The sequence below is a fragment of the Podarcis filfolensis genome (genome assembly GCF_964270895.1).
Source record: "Podarcis filfolensis genome assembly, chromosome: 5".
NCBI lineage: Eukaryota > Metazoa > Chordata > Lepidosauria > Squamata > Lacertidae > Podarcis > Podarcis filfolensis.
Window position 1 is genome coordinate 21986296 of NC_139608.1, and position 20622 is coordinate 22006917.

Here is a 20622-nt window from a genome sequence, read left to right on the forward strand (position 1 = left end):
ACCTGTCCTTATCATACACCAGTCAAGCACAAAGTTCGATCTTAAACTTTGTAGTCCTTACACTTTGTAAGTGCATGAAGTCAAAATTAGAAAATGCCTCAGCTTCTTAGTTTGGTGAGTGCTTTAATGTTCCTAAATTGCAATTTATTAGCACACCAAGAATCACCCGCTTTGACATGCAAATGTGCTTTGTGAAGACAGCATAACTTCCCCAAGGGAGATAGTCTTTATTATACTACTGCTGGAGTGTTTCCATTATTTAAAGGCATCCCACTGATTTGTTCTTACCTGCAGCTTTTTAAGAAAACAAGCGAACACTATAGGCCACCTAGCAATGGTCTATTTATGTGATCATTCATTTATACCACCAAGACCTGGGCATAATTAAAGCAGACAGGAGCTTAGGTATTAGAGTTCTGTTCTATTTCTCCGAGGGCTTCAATGATCCTCCCCCAGTTGCCCTCGAAAGTGTAGACAAAACAGGCAGCTGCAATTATTATGTTTGGCAGCAATGGAAATTAACAATCTGAGCTTCAGTTTTCATTTTCAGTCCACCTGCTTCAATCTGACTTCTTGGAGCGGCCTACATGTTCTTCTTTGAAATATGCCACACCAGGTGATATGGACTTGCTGGGGGGTGGGGGGGAAACACTATTCCTTTTGGTTAATTTGTTTAGAAATGCATTTCCTTAGCAATGGATGATTCCAAACACTGCATTGCCAGTTGAGGCTGAAGTTGGCTCCTGCTTCCTAGTTCCTTACTAGGAACTAGGATACCCCTTGTGGGATATCTTTTTTTTGGGGGGGGGAGGCTAAGGAGTTAACCCTATACAAATCTGAGATGGAGTCCTTAAGATGGTTGGATGGCACCTTGTACGCCTCCTTCTGGCAACTCCTGCAGCTAAGATGGTACCAAACGTATTGCTCTACTTTCCTTTGGAACACATCAGTGGAGCCTTGTTGTCTGGGCAGCCCAGGACCTCCATATATGCTAGCTTGCTCCCTTAGAAGGTCACTTGGGTGCTGCTAACACAGCGATTTGATTTCACTCACGGAGGTGTACTCCACTGTCTCTTGAGGCAGATGGATGCCAACAAACTCAGTCAAGGCATGTGGAACCAGCCAGAAGAAAGTACAGTGGTTCCTTGGTTATCAATCCTTGATACTCAAACAGCCTGGAACCCAAACACTGCAAACCCGGAAGTAAGTGTTCCGGTTTGTGAATTTTTTTCGGAAGCTGAACATGCTACATTTTTAGTGTTATGCTTCCGATTTGAGTGCTACCCTTCCATTTTGAGTGCCACACTTCTGTTTTGAGTGTTATGCTGAGGTATGTCTGTTTTTGCTATTTATTTTGCGTTTTTTGTTTTTGCAGCTCTTTTTGTTTTGTTTTTCTGACTATGTGGAACCCAGTTCAGCTACTGATTGATTGATTGTGTGACTGCAGTACATTGTTTATTGCTTTCATTTTATGGCTCAGTGGTCTCATTAGATAGTAAAATTCATGTTAAATGGCTGTTTTAGGGGTTGTTTTTAAAAGTCTGGAATGGATGAATCCATTTCGCATTACTGTCTAAGGGAAAGAGCACCTTGGTTTTGGAATGCTTTGGTTTTGGAACAGACTTCCGAAACGGATTAAGTTTGAGAACCAAGGTACCACTGTATGTGCTTCTCTGCTCCCTATTGTTGTTTAGTCATCCCTGCCAGCAGGACACTCTCCATTATAAGATGCCAAGAATCATGTCTGGCTGCAAGTGAGAAGCAATTGCAGCCTTGTGTTTATTACCCAAATAAGCGGAAATCCATGTACAATGTTTTTGCATACATAAAACTTATTTCAAGTTTCAAGCTTAGGTCAAACATTTAAAGGTAGCATAAACAGTGCAATATGCTTCTGGGAAAATCCCATTTGTTTGAGTAGCTTGTGTATACAAAAGTGTACCTGGGATGTGCATTCATACATTTCAGAGTTTATGAAAATGCATTTATTCTGGCCACATATTGACATGTATTGAAGACATACATAGCAGATAGGTGTGTGGGTTTCATTTCAGAGAAAACGTTTTTGCAGGAAAGTGGTGTCTCAAGGTGAAATTGACATGAAATTGGCATACAATGGTATCTAACCAAAACAGAAACTTTCTAAGACAATTAAGGTCATGGCATGAATTGTTACAAAAAAAGTTGGAAAAAACTCCTTCCCTTGAGAAAGGGTATGGCTACTGGGAGAGTTGAAATGGTGACAGATTCAGATTGCAGTCCTTGGTCATCAATTGACTTGTCAAACAGGAATCTAAGGTGGTTCTCACCTTTCAATTTAAATGCATGGAAGCAAGACTTCCTGCATCTAAGGTGCAAACATTGACTGAATGTAACAACTTCTGAGAGAAGACCTGTGAACTGTGACACCTTAGGAGACACAATTAGTTTGGAGTGTTCTCATTCAGCAAATACATTGGTATCTGAAAATAAGAGGCATTTTTGGTTTGGTTTCCTGGTGTTACTCATAAATGGGGGGGAGGGGGAATGATGATTTAGTAAAACAGGCCAGCGACTTTCTGAAATAAAACACCATCCCTTGATAGAAAGTTATGTGGCAACTTTTCAAAGAAGCAAAGATAATTGCATACACCTCCAGTTCCCATAGAGTTTGCTAGAGGACATATTTGAATTTGTTACTGATAAAAACAGATAATGCATTCACAGCAACACTTCCCTGTTCGTGGATTTCAGATTTTATTCATTTCAGCGTTCTCCTGAATGCTTATCTGCAGAGTGAACCACTAACAAGACTGGGTAAAAAGATGTCAAGACTTCTGGGGGCCAATTACTACTGTTTCAGTAACATCACCCATGCATTCAGATAGGATACCCAACAAGAACAATATAAATGGCAAGGCAATAAATTGCAAAAATGAGAAAGAGAGCGAGAGGTTTCTTGGTGGGGAAATTAAAACATCGGCTTGTGGGGTTCTGCCAGGGCAAATTTAAACATCAAGGGTAAGGGAGATGGATAAAGTATTCTAAACACACACTAGTAAACTCTGGTGATCAGATATTTCAAGAAACACAACAATCTATTGTTCTCTTTGTAAATAGCTGTGTGACTGAGCACGTTTCATATTTCCTTAAAAGCCACAGTAAAGGTTGCAATTGCAATTCTTTAAAATGCTTCAAAGAATAGGATTCAAATAAGTGATGCAACAAGCAGTGAAATGTTTGTGGGTGGGGGGAGATTTGAAAAAGTTATGTTAAACAGCCCATATGTTGTTGCTGTTATAAAAAGATTTAGTACTGAGTTAATGAAGCAATTTTTAAAAAATTAGTAATGCTTATTTTCTAAGTAGTACATGATTGCTTTTAAAAATTGGCAACGGTTAAACATTTATAATAAAAGTATGAAAAACAAAGTTTCATTTTTAATTGATGAAGAGTAACTTCATGATTATAAATAATTCCAGGATCTGCCGCTGGTTCAGATTCTTATGTCACACTTACAGGACAGTGCCTGTTGATTCTAGGTTAACCAAGAATCTATCAGCTTGGCATTCTGCACTAGATATCAGCACGACATATGAGAAGTTCCACTTTGCACATAAAATAGCCACTGGAATTGTATGTGTAAATCTAACCTTTTGCTGCATTTCAACCAAACTTGAGTTTGAACCCACACAAACCTGCTTCAGAAGAGAAGTGAATATGTACTTTTACTCCTATGAGCAACTGCACAGCAAGGTGAGAGAGCTCATCCTACCCTCTGGGACAAACAGAGCAATCACACTCTTCCAAAACTCTCCCAACAACTTGCAGCCTTAGGACAATAGAGTCTGAACAGCCAAAGTTTCATGCTTACAGAAATATAACAATGTACAAAGCAAACAGTGCTGTTCTCTCCCCGCATAGAGCGTTTTAGAGCTTATTTTAACTGGCTCTGAAACACAATGAAGTTTAAAACGTGTACATTGCAGTTAATCTACTGGTGCTGTTGGAAAAATGTAAAAAAGAAGAAGAAGGTATCAATGAAATGAAAGCCTTAAATTCAGTTCTCTGCTTGCTCTTAAGGCTCGGGATGAAACGCACGCTATTAAAAATACACGGAAACCAAGTTTGGAAGGTAAGCTAGCTGCTATGAGTCTACCTCTGAGGCAACATGCATGCTGAAGTTAATCAGAATCAGGTCGCTACTAAACAGCCGGAGGAAAACATGGGGTGCTTTGAGAAGCTACATAAGTTGGCGGAAGCAATGCCTTTTCTCTGCACCCCACCCCCAAAAGAGAGAAACGCAGAGGCTCCAGTGTGCTACGAAGAGACCCCTTTTCTGCTCTCAAATCCCAGAGGGCGTGAGGGTTGATTGTGACTGCAAAGATGCAGCCCAGGGAGAAAGAGGGGGAAATATATGGGGCACTCAACACATGCTCAGAGGTACCCTTCTCCATTCTTGGCACTGCACAGTGACGAAAGGGCTGAGATTGTCTCGAATGAAGCCCAATACCTGCCCGGCTCCTCTCCTGCTTTCCCTCCTCTGCAGAGAAGCTGCGCTCAGATTTACTGGAGAAGTGATGCCCCGCTCTTCATGCTGGGACTGCCCTCCTTTCCATCCCTCTCTACCCCCTCGCCTTTCTCTAGTCAGGATCCCGCTTCTGGGTTTCGCCATCTGTACCCACCCACTCCCCTGTTCCACGGCTCGCCAACTCTACCTCTCCGGTCTCTCTAGACTTACCGAGCTGTTCCTGGGAGAAGTTCGGGGCTGATGTAAATAGACACATCACCGACCGATGGAGAGAAGAAAGCGCAAGCGGAGGGGGGAAGAGAGAGAGAGGCGCCGCCGTGGGAAGACCCAGGAAGGAGGAGGAGGAGGAAGAGAAGAAGTCAGCCGGCAGGAGCCTCCAGGGAAGCGGCGGCGCTCAGGTCGGCGAGACGGGATGGAGAGGCGGAGAGGGGGCGGCGGCAGGCGCTGCGCTCCCGGCGCTCCCCCTGGACTCAGGCGGCGGGTCGTGCGAAGAGCCACCCAGGCATTGCCAAACCAGCCGAGGCAGCCGCGGATCAGAGAGAGAGAGCGAGGAGAGAGTGGGTTTTACTCTTCCCTTGCAGGAGAGAGAGAGAGAGAGAGAGAGGGGGGGGGCAGGCAGGCAGGGGCGAGCTGCGCTGGCTGGTTGCGATCCAGCCTCTCCGCTGTTCCTGGGGACTTTCAAAAGGTCTTGCCTCTTATCCTGATTTCTAAGCAGAGACTGGGCTGGGGGCAGGAAAAACGCACAACTCCTCCTCCTCCTCATCTCTCTCTCTGGCTTTGGGGAAACCCAGATGAGGCCAGGAGGGAAGATTTGGTTCCTATCCCCACAAGATTAGTCAGGCCCTCCAAGAAAAAGAGGGACCCAACGGGTCATAGAAACCAACTCCTAGGGGCCAAGAGGTCTTCACCCCACTCCCACAAAATATATGAGCGGGTCGCACCCTCCCCCCAATTGATAGGCACTGCCATGGACCACACCATGTGATTGATTATGTAGGATGGAGCTTACCTGTAACCCCCCCAATATTTTATTTAAGTTGGCACCCCTGCCACAGGTAGTCCGAACTCCAGTTTGGCTTTGCTCCCATGGCCTGTGAAGAATGGGAGATGCCCTCACCTTAACAGGCAGGCAAGACTTTGTCCATACATATGGGGTAAAGGACGATAGCTCAGTGGTATAGCACCCCTGGTTCAAGGACTAATCCTCAGCATCTCCAGGTAGGGCTGGGAGAGGACCACATTTGAAGTCCTGGAGAGGTTCCATCAGTGAATGTAGACAGTACACTTACTAGGTGGACCAATGGTATGAGGCCTCTCTCCCATGCTTCTGATGCAAAGGGGGAGAGCTCTGCTGGGAGCCTGCTTGAAGTCCACTTTTTGGGAAACAATAGTTTAAAAACAACTGTCCTATTTTATTTTTTAAAGAATTGGGTTGGTTGTGCTGAGTTGGCTAACTCACAAAGGATCTTCCTCAAAGGCTCCACCAGATCTATCATGGGTAGGTGAAATATGGTGTGGCCAAATGTTAGCCCACCGAACCACTATGCAGGACTACAGTGAACCCAAGGTGAAGTGATGGTGATCTTTCACTTGGTTATGACTGGATTTTGGATGGTTTTTCTTCTTCTTATGGGCACACACTAATTTTTCTTTCTTATTGTGGTATAAGTTTCCAAGCATTTTGTGCACATCTGTGAAATTTATTTGCCACAGATTGAATTTCTTGCATTCATAGTATTTCTGCCCCACTGTTAACATTTTCTCTCTACATATCTCTGTTGATCTCTCTCTGTAACTAGAAGGCCTTGTTGGTCATTCCACAGCTGGCAGATTGCCATTGAGTGTTGATGGATAAGTGGACCACTTTTGCAGTGCCACTGACCCTCTGAAACACCGTCTAATAGGTTCATCTGAGGATAATGGGGCTTCCTTCCACATAAATCCTACAGCGTCAACTCCCATTGAGCACACAAAGAACCCTGCTTTGATCGGGCCAATGGTCCATTTAAGACCAGCATCCTGTACTCACAGTGGCCAACATGTGGGAAACCTGCAAGCTGACCATGAAGGCAATAGCACTCTGCCTGCCTGTGATTCACAGCAACTGATATTCTGAGACACAACGCCTCTGACAGCGGAGGTAGAACAGAGCTGTTGAGGCTGGGTAAACACTAATTGTTAACTCATTTGCATATAGTTCCCCCCAGTTTTAACCTTTAAAGCCCTAAACGGCCTAGGACCCTCGTACCTATGGGACCGCCTCTCCTGGTATGCCCCACAGAAGACCTTATGGTCTGCAAATTACAACATCCTAAAGATTCTGGGCCCTAGACTGGACTCGACTAGAGCCAGGGCCTTTTGGGCCATGGCCCCGGCCTGGTGGAACGCTCTCTCACAAGAGACTAGAGCCCTGTGGAATGTGACATCTTTCTGCAGGGCCTGCAAGACGGAGCTGTTCCGCGAGGCCTTTGGTCAGGGTTCAGTCTGACTCATTTTCTCCTTGTATAAGAACAAGCACGAAGGAGGTTCCCAGCCCGCTCACAGGTGCTTATAATATCAGTGGAAACAGTTGGTAACTGCCTTCAATTTTAACTTGAAGATTGCCACTTGTCCCATTTTAATTTTAATTTGTTTGAATTAATTGTGGGATGTATCTTAATTTATTGATTGCTTGTTTTTATGCATTGTCTTAGTTGTATGATGTTAGCCGCTCTGAGCCTGGCTTTGGCCAGGGAGGGTGGGATATAAATAATTTATCATCATCATCATCATCATTATTGCTTTCCCTCAACATGCTGCTTTCAATCGATATTTATTCTAGAACTGGCCATCCACAAGAGTGGGCTTGGTTACTTGATATGCATTTGAAATTCCTTCCCTTGGGTTATTCATGCCTTTCCCTCTTTGTACATGGTCTAGGTGAATGATGGAGGAAGTGATGATGGCAGTGATGGTACGTGCCCACTTGCAACATTATCAGGCAGGTGTAGATACACACCCAGACCTCAAACTAGCTACATGGAATGGAAGAAATGGACAGGGAGACATTTTTCTCCCTCTTTCAGAACACTAGAACCCAGGGCCATCCAACGAAGCTGAACATTGGAAGATTCAGGACAGGCAAAAGAAATTCCTTCTTCATGCAATGGATGGTTACAGAATTCATTTCCACAAGATGTAGTTACTGATGGCTTTAAAAGAGAATTGGGAAATTCCATGGACTGTAAGCCTATCAATGACTACTAGGCATGATGGCTGTGTTCTGTTTTTACTCTTGGAGGCAGCATGCTTCTGAACACCAATTGCTGGGAGTTACAAATGGCATTGCTGCGCCCATGTCCTGCTTGCATGGACATCTGTTTGACCACAGTGAGAACAGGATTCTGGACTATTGGGCTGTTGGTGTTGACCTTTAAAGCCCTAAGAGGTCTCGGTCCAGTATACCTGAAGGAGCGTCTCCACCCCCATCGTTCTACCCGGGCACTGAGGTCCAGCGCCGAGGGCCTTCTGGCGGTTCCCTCACTGCGAGAAACCAAGTTACAGGGAACCAGGCAGAGGGCCTTCTTGGTAGTGGCACCTGCCCTGTGGAACGCCCTCCCACCAGATGTCAAAGAGAAAAACAACTACCAGACTTTTAGAAGACATCTGAAGGCAGCCCTGTTTAGGGAAGCTTTTAATGTTTAATAGATTATTGTATTTTAATATTCTGTTGGAAGCCTCCCAGAGTGGCTGGAGAAACCCAGCTAGATGTGCGGTGTATGTGTGTGTGTGTGTGTGTGTGTGTGTATATATATATATATATATATATATATATATATATATATATATATAATTTTATTATTATCCAGATAGACTTTTCTCAGGTCCTTCGAAGATGCTGAAGGGTGATGGGCATGGCAAGGACAATCAGGGGACCATCTAGTGGGGGCCAAGAAGCCTCCCCCCAAATTTTCAAGGAGGGGACCAGGCCGCCTTCAATATCCCCCTCAATGTGTGTGCATGCCACACAATGTGCTCATGCCACTCGTGCACACGTGTGACACACCAGCAGGTTGCATAGTGCTGACTCCCTCAATCATGGGGCAATCATCCTTTTATCCACAGTGACACAATCAAGGACCCCATCTGTGTGAGGCTCAGGGCCAGAGTCAGAGGTCAGCATTGCCACGCAAGCCATGTTAGTGTCCCTTACCCCAATGAAAAAGACAAAGGAACCATACGAGTCCATCACTAGTGCAAGTATATAGCGTAGCAAATTCCATTATTTGCTTTTTCAGAAATGCAAATGGGGTGGGGGTGCTCTGGATTCATCCCTGATATGATAAGCAAATGACCCAGAATGGACATCAGTGAAATGAAGATGGATAGACAGCAATTAAGTCAAGAAGCCTGATATGGCACTTCCTGAAAAACGATGGTGCGAAAAGTGACAAAACGTTTTCATATACCGAACAGCAAGGAATAAAAACATCCCACAGTGTGTCGAAATGTCTCCATTAAGAAGATGAGTGCTGATATCTCATTCTCTGCTAATAAAGCTATAAATGCCGACAACAATCACGATACCCTGCCTTCAAAAAGGAGAGGGAGAAATGGCCCCCAAATTAATCGAGACATCTCAATTTAAACACACACACACACACACACACACACACACACATATGTATATATAATCCACCATGGTTCTTTCAAGCACTGCCACTTCACTTATTACAGCAACCCATCTACTTAAAAGGCCCATCTTAATGTCCTTTTTAATGCAGCTTCAAAAACCAACCCCAGGCCCTACCCCCATTATCACTCTCAGCTTTCTCATTTATACACAGTGAGGGGAAAAAGTTTAATGGCCAGAAAACCATTTTGGTCTGTACATAGGCCAAAAAGTTTTCCATTTATAAAAACTTAGTTTTGAAATCCAGCATAGATTTAAGAGGGAAATGGAAATCTATCTGAGAATATGACTAGAAGAGAGAGAGAGAGAGAGAGAGGTGGTGACCTCTCATTTTATTTTTATTTTTCATTTAATGGTTAATGTAATAAAGATCTCTAAACAGTTTACATTAAAATAATAATAAAAAATTTTTAACGGTGGCCTCATATGTAGAATATCAACAGGGGCTACCTTCTCTTCTTTCCTATGCCAAGGGAGGCTTTATATTGTAAACTGCCCTCTGATCCTCAGATGAAGGGCAATAAAGAAATTTAATAAATAATAATAAAGTCTTCACCAAGACCAACTTTAAAACAGGCACCCTGCCGGGAAATTATTTTTACTCTCCAAACATCACTTCCTCCTGTCCTGAGCTGCCTACATATGTATCACGAAAATAGAGGAATTATCTGTAACAGCAACACAGGAGGCAATTTTTCTAAGGATCACAGCTTGGGATAAAGAGTTGCGCTTCCCCTCCCCACATATTGCAGCCTCAATTAAAATTGTCCTTCCTGCCACCTATTATTAAATAAAAAGTCCTAGACACCATTGCTAACAAAGTACTTAGCAGCACATCTAATTTGTCCCTAATACTATTGATTTTCTTTTGGGGGGGGGGAAGGGTCCCGAATCATTATCAATCCAATAACTTTAAAGGAATGCCCTTTATAGTTCTTGATTTGTAAAAAGTCACATTGAAAATCCATCGCAGATTAAGGAATGGGCTTCAAGGATGGAATTGTGGCTGTAAACCCCTTGGAACATAGATGGAGTCCCTTTTGAGTTGACGTGCAGAAGAGGGTGCTGAATGAGTTCGATTCAGAAATGTGACATGCCCAGCAGTGCAATTGCAAGCATGTTTACCTGGAAGTAGGGACACAGGTGGTGCTGTGTTTTAAACCACAGAGCCTAGGACTTGCCGATCAGAAGGTCGGCGGTTCGAATCCCTGAAATGGGGTGAGCTCCCATTGCTCGGTCCCTGCTCCTGCCAACCTAGCAGTTCAAAAGCATGTCAAAATGCAAGTAGATAAATAGGTACCACTCTGGTGGGAAGGTAAACGGTGTTTCTGTGCGCAGCTCTGGTTCGCCAGAAGCGGCTTAGTCATGCTGGCCACATGACCTGGAAGCTGTACGCTGGCCCTCTCGGCCAATAAAGCGAGATGAGCGCCACAACCCCAGAGTCGGTCACGACTGAACCTAATGGTCAGGGGTTCCTTTACCTTTACCTTTACCTGGAAGTAAGACCAAGTGAGGTTGATGGAGCTTACTCCCAAGTCAATGTATGAAAGATCGCCTAAGACATATTGAAATAATTGGACCTGAATTCCACTGCTCAGTACTTTTATCCATGGATTTCTGTCCCTGGGTTGTGCTTTAAATGCCAGGTTCCCGTTAGTTCACTTATTTAGGCACATTGCTTCTCCGTTATATACCCAAGGCAACCGTTTTCAACTGCTAGTGTGCCATGAGAAATTGAGTAATAAAAGAACAAAGGTTTCCTTAAAAGCCAAAGCACCTATGAGCAGATGAATTTGTCCTCTTCATCTCTGCCATAATTGCTGCTCTGTATATGACTCTTTCCAACCAGTGGCTATGTGGCTTTTGTTTCTGTTAGGCTGATTCTGAAGCAAGGTCCTTGGGAGGGATTCAGGACTTGTTTAAAGTGAACTGGGAATCTGTCACTCACAATTGAAACAGGTTTCCTGAAGCACTTCATGGTGCCTTGGCAACCTGAACATCCATAACAAACACTACAGACAACTCTGCTAAAAGCAAAACTAGCATCCCTAAGACAGCAAGAGGGGTTGTGGGGGTGAGGTAGAGCAAAACCCAGGTGGAGAGAGGGAGGAGGAAAGCTGATTAGTCAAATTTGTAATCAGAAGGAATGATTTACTCAGACTCTCCAATCCCCGTGTTTTGGGAATGGACAGCGAATCTTCTTTTGGTTCTCTCCCCAACCACATCGATTTTAAAGTTGCCTAGCAGGAAAACAACCAGACTGATTTGTCTGGTAAGTTTCTTACCTAGGAGCATCTCCCTGATGCCAGCTATTTCCAGGCTAATTGACTGTGGGAAAACAAGGGGAGATTAAGTGAAACCCTTTTACCCACTCCGAAATTGTAGAAGCAGCGTTTGTGATATTTCAAAAATTTAAAACAAGACACCCCAAACGTTGTTGAGCTTTTTTAAACAAACAAACAAACAAACAAACAAACAAACAGCAAAGTTGTTTTCAATTGACTTGCCTAAGATCCAGCACAAAGCACCACTTTTGGAAATTCCACCGGAAGTCAATTCCCCCTTTGAAATCCCAATAATGTCTGGAAAAATCCGGACACATGGCAAACCCTAGGTTGTGGGGAAACCACTGCAGCCTTCCTTCTGAAATTTGGCAGGATGAATTCCTTCAGGAGAGGTTCCCAGGCATGAAAATGCCATCCAATTTCTCCCCAAAGTAAAGAAGTTACAGATATTCTGCTTTTATTTAAAAACAACAACAACAAATTTAAAGGAACCCAGCACTGTTTCCTGATTCTTGGTTTACAGAAGTAGATGGCTGATTCTGTCCCCACAGTGTTACAAATTAACTTATTCAGATAATTGTGTTGTTTGCACTGATTTCCAAATTTATGTATCTTGGTTCAAATTTATGTATATTGGTTCTCTCTCTCTCTCTCTCTCTCTCTCTGTGTGTGTGTGTGTGTGAGAGAGAGAGAGAGAGAGAGAGAGAGAGAGAGAGAGAGAGTCTTTTGAAATTAGTAGAGCTTGGGGGGGAGGGGAAATGACTTAAAAACTCCACACCTGTCATATAATAAATAGTACTGCCTGTACACAAGAATGTAGTGGGGGAAAGAAGGTCATTGAAAATATGTATAGTGTATAATTGGAATTATCCATGCATGGAGTAAGGGGAGGGTAGGAATTGATTCTGCCTTCAGATTTTTTCCTTTTTCTTTTTTTAAAAAACCCATCATGTTCATGGTAGGCATGTGTGCACAAATGCTTTTAAATTATTGTCACTAAATGCTTTTAAAATAGGTTGTTAATACACATGTGCAGTTTAACCCTGTGATGTGAAGGAAGAAGTATGAACCATCCACCAAGTATTAACAATATCCATTGATAAGCAGAAGAATGGTATATTTCAACCTCACCCCCTTTCACTCAACAATAACAAATAACCACACACACAATTGTGGCAATATTAGAGACTGAAGTTTCTTGGGAAAAGCAAGCCATTTTCCCTTCTTTAAAAAAGGGGAAATAAAACAGTTACGAAAGAAGTAATTTAATATTTACATGCTGACTGTTTACAATTAACACCCCCACCCCACCCCAAAAAGGTATGATTTATTGTGGATGCTTGGAGACATATATTGCAGGATTTTTCAGTTTGTCATATTCCATCCAGGTTCCAGGTACTTCCTGCAGAGGGAATGGGTAGAAAGAGCAGTAGATATTCCCAAGGGACTGATGATAAAGATACCAACTCAAAGAAGTAGTCATTCCATCAGGGGTTGGTCCATGTGAAAGCAGTACATAAAGAACACATGGAATTATGAAATCTGAAAACCATAGAGAAAAACAGGGGAGACAAGCAAGTCTAAGTCTAAACTATATTATCTATAAAACTATTGCTTCAGGCGCAGGGGTCAGCAAACTTTTTCAGCAGGGGGTCGGTCCACTGTCCCTCAGATCTTGTGGGGGGCCGGACTATATTTTGGGGGGGGAAACAAATGAATTCCTATGCCCCACAAATAACCCAGAGATGCATTTTAAATAAAAGCACACATCCTACTCATGTAAAAACACGCTGATTCCCAGACCATCCGCGGGCCGGATTTAGAAGGTGATTGAGCAGGATCTGGCCCCCAGGCCTTAGTTTGCCTACCCATGCTTCAGGGGATACCTCACCATCACCACCCAGGGTTTAAAGTGTCCCTGGGGAAAATGATCTCAGGTGGTTTCTTTCTTCTGTAGGTGAGCCCCTTTGGGTTTTTCCTGCCCATGGGGGGACTCTGTAGGCAGATTTTATTTGCATTCACTTGAATGCAAGAAGGTCTTTCCATGTAACCAAGGACACCTTTCTCCTCAACACAGGAAGGTTAGGACCTATGCATAGAGTAGTGGACACGGGTGGTGCTGTGGTTTAAACCACCGAGCCTCTTGGGCTTGCCATTCAGAAGGTCAGTGGTTCAAATCCATGCAACAGGGTGAGCTCCCGTTGCTCTGTCCCAGCTCCTGCCAACCTACCAGTTCAAAAGCACACCAGTGCAAGTAGATAAATAGGTCCCACTGTGGCAGGAAGGTAAAGGGTGTTTCCATGCACTCTGTTTTCTGTCATGGTGTTCTGTTGCGCCAGAAGCGGTCTAGTCATGTTGGCCACATAACCCAGAAAGCTGTCTATGGACAAATGCCAGCTCCCTTGGCCTGAAAGTGAGATGAGCGCCGCAATCCCCTAGTCACCTTTGACTGGACTTAATCATCCAGGGGTCCTTTACCCTTTTTTTACCTTTACACCAGGGATGCTTGGAGCAGGACTTCTGTGCATACTCCTGTCCCCACTTTTGTTTTTTTAAAAACCTTATACAAACACACACACACACACACACACACTGCAATATTACAGCAGAGCAAAGACATTATATGGTTGAATATTGCCCTTTATATGTCATTCCAGAACGTAATGAAGACCAGAGTTCTAAAAAACCTTTCTGGTTGCTCTTGCTTGCTCTTATTTTAAACATTGTGTGTTCATACATGAACATAGCTCTGGCACAGCATCTGTCTTCATCCTCTGTTTTGGAGCTGCAAGTTTGCTTTTTATGACATCATTTTCCATCACTGAATGCTCGTGAACTTAAGATGAACTTAAGAACAGCAATGCACATAGTGTCTGAGGGTTGCTTTGGTGTGCTGGTTTTTGTTTTTTTTTGTTTTTGTTTTTTTACAGTTATCATCCACTTTAAATAATGGCAAATTATGAATACTCTTGCTCTTCATTACATCAGAGGGGCAAAATGAGAATGACATCAAGAGCCTTATTCCAACCACAGTGTATAATCATGGGTAACATAATCGCAGTAAAAACAGCTGAGAGCCCTTGTGGCACCTTAGAGCCTCACAAACGTACCATGGGCGAAATGAGTTTCTGTTGACAATAGCCCACTTTGGCAAAGCCGTAAAGGGATGACTTCGATTAGCAGGTCATGTCATGCAAAGGACAGCTGTAATTTGGTCACATTTATTTGCAGAGCCCAATTGTAAGCAAAACTAAGAATAGAGGTAATGTACAGAGATAATGAATATAGCAGTATTTTGTTTTAATTGTGGAAATATGGCACGGGTGGGGGGAACAGTTCCATAATTCCTAATAGTCCTTAGGGTAGGGTTTCTCAAACTGTGAGCCAGGATCCCCACCCACACCTAGTAGGCCTTGGGCCACTTTCAGGTGGGCTTCAGTGGCATAGCTTGCCCAGGGCCTCCTCACTTGCCTGCCCAGCCCCCTAAACCATGCTGTCGCCATTTGGTTAGACTAATGCCAGCGCCAACAACTCATCGCATGCTGAGTAAAGGTATCCGTGAGCTAGACAAACCCAGAGGATTGAGGGGTGGAAAGGAGCTCTCCCTCATGTGAGGGGGAAGGGCCAGAGGAGGTGCTGAAGGAAATTTGAAAGATAAAACATTCATTTACATTATTATCATGAAAAGTCAACTGGGAACAAAGATGAGGAAGGTGTGAATGTAAAAGAACCAGGCAGGAGGGGTGAAAGAAACTGGATTTATTTATTTTTTTTGTGGGGAGGGCGAGGAATGTACAAATTGAGTGTGAAAGGAGAAGAGTTACCTGGCTGGCTAGTTCCTAAGCGACCAAGTCTGTGGAAATCTCATTTTTATGGATATCGGAAATAAGTAAAAGCTGGCATTTTGTATGGTTTGTCCAGCAGGTGAGATATGCTCCACTTCTGAAATCAGTGGTGTGGCGAATCAGAATTTTGCTCAGAGGCCACATCCATACCCACGATTCTGCACTTTTAAAAAAGAGCTAGCCAGTTCTTATATTCCATTCTGCTGTCACAAAGGAAGTGGAAGGAAGAAACAGGTCAAGTCAAGTCTGGGCAAAAGCTGAAGGCAGTTATGTCAAAGGCAGGTCAGCACCCTGGGCAGCTCCCAGTGATTCCATTTGCTAAGCCTTAGAATATGTTGTCTCAGCAAAGCATTCAGGCCATCTCAGGTCTTACAGAGGTCTGGCAAGGCATATACTGCTGTTGGACCCACCTTCTTGAGAAGCTATCTGTGTTGACCTTTTTTCCAGGTGTTTTCTTTCACAATTTGGAAGGAATTTGTCCCCCAAGTCTGAGGAAGGCAGGAGAGCTGCATTCTCAGTTTGAGAGAGCCCATGGGGGGTACTAAATGTTTCCTCTTGAGTGAGGCAACCTAATTCCACCTCACTTGTATCTCCCTCAGGGTAGTTTATGGGACTGGGTTCAGGGACCAAGACACCTGACTAGTTCAGGTATTACAGTGGTACCTTGGTTCCCAAACTTAATCCATTCCGGAAGTCTGTTCCAAAACCAAAGCGTTCTAAAACCAAGGCCTGCTTTCGCATAGAAAGTAATGCAAAATGAATTAATCTGTTCCAGACTTTTAAAAACAACCCCTAAAACAGCAATTTAACATGAATTTTACTAACTAACAAGACCACTGATCCATAAAATGAAAGCAATAATCAATGTACTGTACTATAAAATAAATAAGACAGTATTGTAGATGATAACTTTTTTAAAAATAATAATGTTTATGTGCACTGATGATAGTCATTATTTAGATGGGGGGGGGGGGCTTTTATCCATTTCTACAGTCACACAATCTATCAATCAGTAGCTGAACTGGGTTCCACACAGTCACAAGCCACAGTCACAAAAACGAAGTCACAACTCACAGTCACAAGTCAGTCCCATTAAAAGAAGAACAAGTCACAGTCAAAAAAACGAAAAAGCCACACAAACAAAAACAAAAAAAAAATAGCAAAAACAAAAGCTCCAAATATCACCTCTGTGTTGTGTGGGTGCTCGGGACTCAACAGCTGACAGACTCAACCGGAAGCCTCTGATTAGCAGCTAGGGACTCAATTTACAAACGGAACACACTCAACAGGAAGAGGAACATGTTCAGCTTCCAAGGCAAAGTTCACAAACCGGAACATCTACTTCTGGGTTTGCAGTGTTCTATTTCCAAGTTGTTCATAAACTAAGCTGTTCTAAAACCAAGGTACCACTGTATTAAATAAGATTTAGCCTCAGAATGTTTATTGGAGAAGAAAGGCAAGGTTTTCTTTATGTGCCCCCCATTGTCTGAGGAACACGGGGTGGCTGTGCAGTACCATACTTTCTCAACACAGTGCCACCAGTGCTGTGCCACTCTGTTCCAAAGCAGTCCTCCACCTTTGCATGCTTTTAGTTACTAGGTAAATGGGTTTCTTTCTTTATTTAGAATGGCTCTTGAAGTTCATTGATGATTTCTGTTACTTAGCAATAATTGCTGCTGTCATCTTAATTCTGCTGCTTACTATGCTCCTAAAAAGAGGACGCTTTCATAACAAAGTTTATATAGATGCCATCCCCCAAAGCAGATTGCTATGGTGAAAAACAGAACTGCTTTCCTGTCTGCTGTCACATTTATAATTCTGGTTGTGCAGGCACTATTGTGGAAGGTACTAATGCAAGGGGGAGGCAATGTAGTGCCTTCCAGATGTTGATGGATTCCATATCCCATCAGCCCCAGAAAGCATGGCCAGTTGCTAAGGATGATGGGAACTGTAGTCCTGTAACATCAGGGTGGCACCATGTTGGCTACCCCTGTGCTAATAAATGACTTGTGACATTCATATGTCAGAGAAGCAGGGCTGATTCCTGACATTTTCTATCAAGGTTATTAGAATTGTCAAGAGCGACAGTATTGGGTACCTGTTGGGTAAGGAGAACTTTAAGCACCACCTGTTATTTTTACATTGCGATTATAAAATGTGGTTTTAAAACATCTCTGAATTGCATGCATGAGAGATGTTTTGTGATTTTTTAAAAAAACAAATGTGCTTCTGTGCTCAGTGCAGCTGCACAGATCCGGGGAGAAAAATACATCAACTTTGTTCTACACAACATTTTTGATGTCATTTTTGGCCACCATGACAGCACCAATTTGTTCTGTAGTTTCTGAGTCTCAGGAAAAGCTGCTCATGACTCTTGGGGCATAATTGAGAGAAACATACTCAAACCCTGTGACCACCTAGCTTGAGATCATAACAATCCCCATTGTTTGGGAGCCTATTTAGCCATTGTGAAATGTGTAAAATAATAATAATTGAACAGTCCTGAAACAACACTTAATCCAAGCGTACAATATGTGTATTATAAACTTAGGGTGGGATCCAAGTAACTTCTTTCAGTACAAGGATTTCTGTTTGTGCAATGGTACTCCCCCCCCATCTCCTTGCACACATCCTTTACCCTTTCCTACCCTGTTCTGGAGGATTGGTGGAACCTCCAGAACAGTTTCTGGAGGGCCACGGATCGAGGAGGTGGAAAAGTTCCATTGTGCAAATAGAAATCCTTGCACTGATGGAATGAGAAAGCTGGATACAGCTCATATTGGTTACATCCACATGCTACGTTTCTAGCTTTAAACTGAAATAAGCTGAGATATATATGTCACAGCTGAAGAGCTTCTTTTCTATCTGTGAACTTCTGCTGTTGACCAACTGTAACAAACAAGCACCACCCAGTCCCTTTAAAGGAAGAGATTTTCACCCAAATACTCTCAGTGAAAGACATGGGGCCCACTCACTTACCTGCTTCTCATTAGGGTCTTGTTACAGCTGGGCTCGCTTTGGGCTAGAAGTGAAGTCCTAGGATGTGGGCAGATGTACACCCTGCGTCTTCAGGACAAGCACCCCGGAGAACAGCTTGAATGAAAGCAGTAAGCTGATCCCAGCTTATGCCTTGAAAGTGTGTTCTGCAGATCCTTATACAGGAGGTGGGGTTGCCTAGAACCTCCTTTATTTCAGTGGATCATTTGACACTCAGGTCCAACCAGTTCTTCAGCAGGGTTGCTGCTGACTTTTGCTGGATGCTTCTCATCAGGGCATGTTCTCTAGGGGTAAAATCAGCAGCCCTTTGTCAGAGTGACAGATAGTTCTCTGGCTCTCACTGCAATCTCTACTCATGTCCCTATCAGTTTTCCAAGCCTGTGGTTTAGGGTGTGAGTCAGCAAGTGGCAGTTGGAGTTTGTGGTTCGGGTGAACTTGCAGGACCTGGGACAAGCTTTCTCAGCTAGCTCTGAAGGGTTGCAAACAGTGAACCAGCACTTTACCAAGAAAAGTTATTTTTTCTCTCTCTTTCTGCTGCTTAAAGAAGATAGGTTAGGAAATGTTTGCTTGGCCTGGCTGCCGAGCGAGTCTATCACTTGCATAATATGTGGTTTACATTTGGCAGAGATTTCCAGCATCTTTTTTTCTTTCTGTTTTGTTAGGTGGGATTTTTTTGGTGTCTTCTGTACTTCAGCGCTAGCCTGGGGCTACCACAACATTATTTATACTTGCAGCATCACACTGTAATATGCAGAAGCCACACTAAAAATAGCTGGAGTCTGCTCTTCCATTTAGTTACCATTTGAATTCTCCTCATGTATTTTACTGGGGCGCCATCTTAATCGCAATTTATTTGCTTACATTAAAGAGCATCTATTAATTTATTTATTCTCATGATGCTATCTTTTATAGTCCTATTACAGGACTGTCTGTCTCCCCAAATCTCTCTGGTTGCCAGCGCTTACGTGCTTTGTGACAATGTAGAGTTACAGATGGTCCCGATACTGTTATTTTATTATGTTTGGCATGGTAAGAACGCATTTGTTCCCTTGTTATTGTGCTGTGGTTGACTTGGCTTCTATATTACCACCTTATTTCCTGCTCCACAACCAGAGATTGTGCTTAGTATTGTGCCTGATTGCTCCGCTGTGACATATTAAAATTACGTAATTAACGCGAGGTGCTGGAATCTGTCTGCTGAAATGCTGAGCGTCTGCCATTTTAAAAAGGAACATTGGAACACCATGCCCCAGATTCGAAGCGCCATACTTGCTTTGCTAATAATGACGTTTGCACAGTCTTGTCAGTGTTAGGAGGTCTCCATGCTGAGAATGCAGCTGTGGAGCTTCAGCCCCCATCATGGAAGGAAATTCCACCTAAGCACTGGTGCACTTCTTATGCCAATGCAGGTCAACAACAGTAACAATAACTGGTGCACCTGTACATGCAAGGAACATCAGGATTTCATTACAACTCACGTAATGCTTAAGTCTTGTCTTTCTTTGTAATTAGCAATTGCTGGTTGATGTCCTTCCAAGTAATAAATCATGCTTCAAATACTGTTTTTTTGGGGGGTGAGGGGTGCATATTAAGTGAGACGAAACAGCATTTCTGTAGCCTGTTTTCCTTAAAACAACAGGCAACAAAAAGGACATGTTTTCCATTAAAGGCTTAACTATTCTTTTCCGTTAAATAGCTAAAGCTTATACATTGCACTTAAGTGAGGTGTGTCTCTCGCTGACCTCATATCCTCCATAAGCACAGCTCACACTGATTATTAGCTGAACAGAGAAGAAACAAACCTTTTGACAAAAGAATAGCCAGGATAAAAGAGGAAGGAACTGAAGCTGAGCCAGAACCCAGTCGAATCTAGAAGACATGCAGTATTCATACAGAGGATGCCTGGGAACCCATGCAAAGTGCCAATGCAGTGAATAAGCATAGTTCGCATCTAAGGAGCTCAAATAAACATCCAAGGGGACTTTGCTGCAATAGGAGGTTTGGGCAAGAAAGCCTGCGCATTTGGAGTTTTTAATTTTAACAATTGATTTCTAGGAGAGGATGCGGCAACACAGAAAACAACAACCAATGTTTTATTCAAGTTGGCCCCCCTGCTGACAGCTAACTCTCAACTGACTGGAACTGCCAGCTAGAATCAGTCTGGTATCTGCTGGACCAATAACAGAATTAACTCTTAATGATCCCTGTTGTACTTCCAACAACAGATGCCTTTGGGAAACCCTCTTGCGGTTTCTAGCGACTGGCATTCAGCAGCATTGCTGCCTCCTTTGTACAGTTGTACCTCAGGTTAAG

General features: G+C 43.3%; 1 protein-coding gene across 2 annotated transcripts in view; it reads right to left on the bottom strand.

The window, feature by feature from the left end:
* Positions 1 to 18646, bottom strand: part of MME (membrane metalloendopeptidase) — an 82613-nt gene extending 63967 nt beyond the window's left edge. Inside the window, exon 1 of one of the 2 annotated variants that reach the window (XM_083613254.1) lies at positions 18292 to 18646. The gene's annotated coding sequence lies outside the window, so the exon portion shown is untranslated. Of the gene's footprint in view, positions 1 to 4720; positions 5231 to 18291 lie in introns of those variants that run through there. The other variant, XM_083613252.1, reaches the window with a different exon arrangement.
* Between the last annotated feature and the right edge of the window lie 1976 nt (positions 18647 to 20622).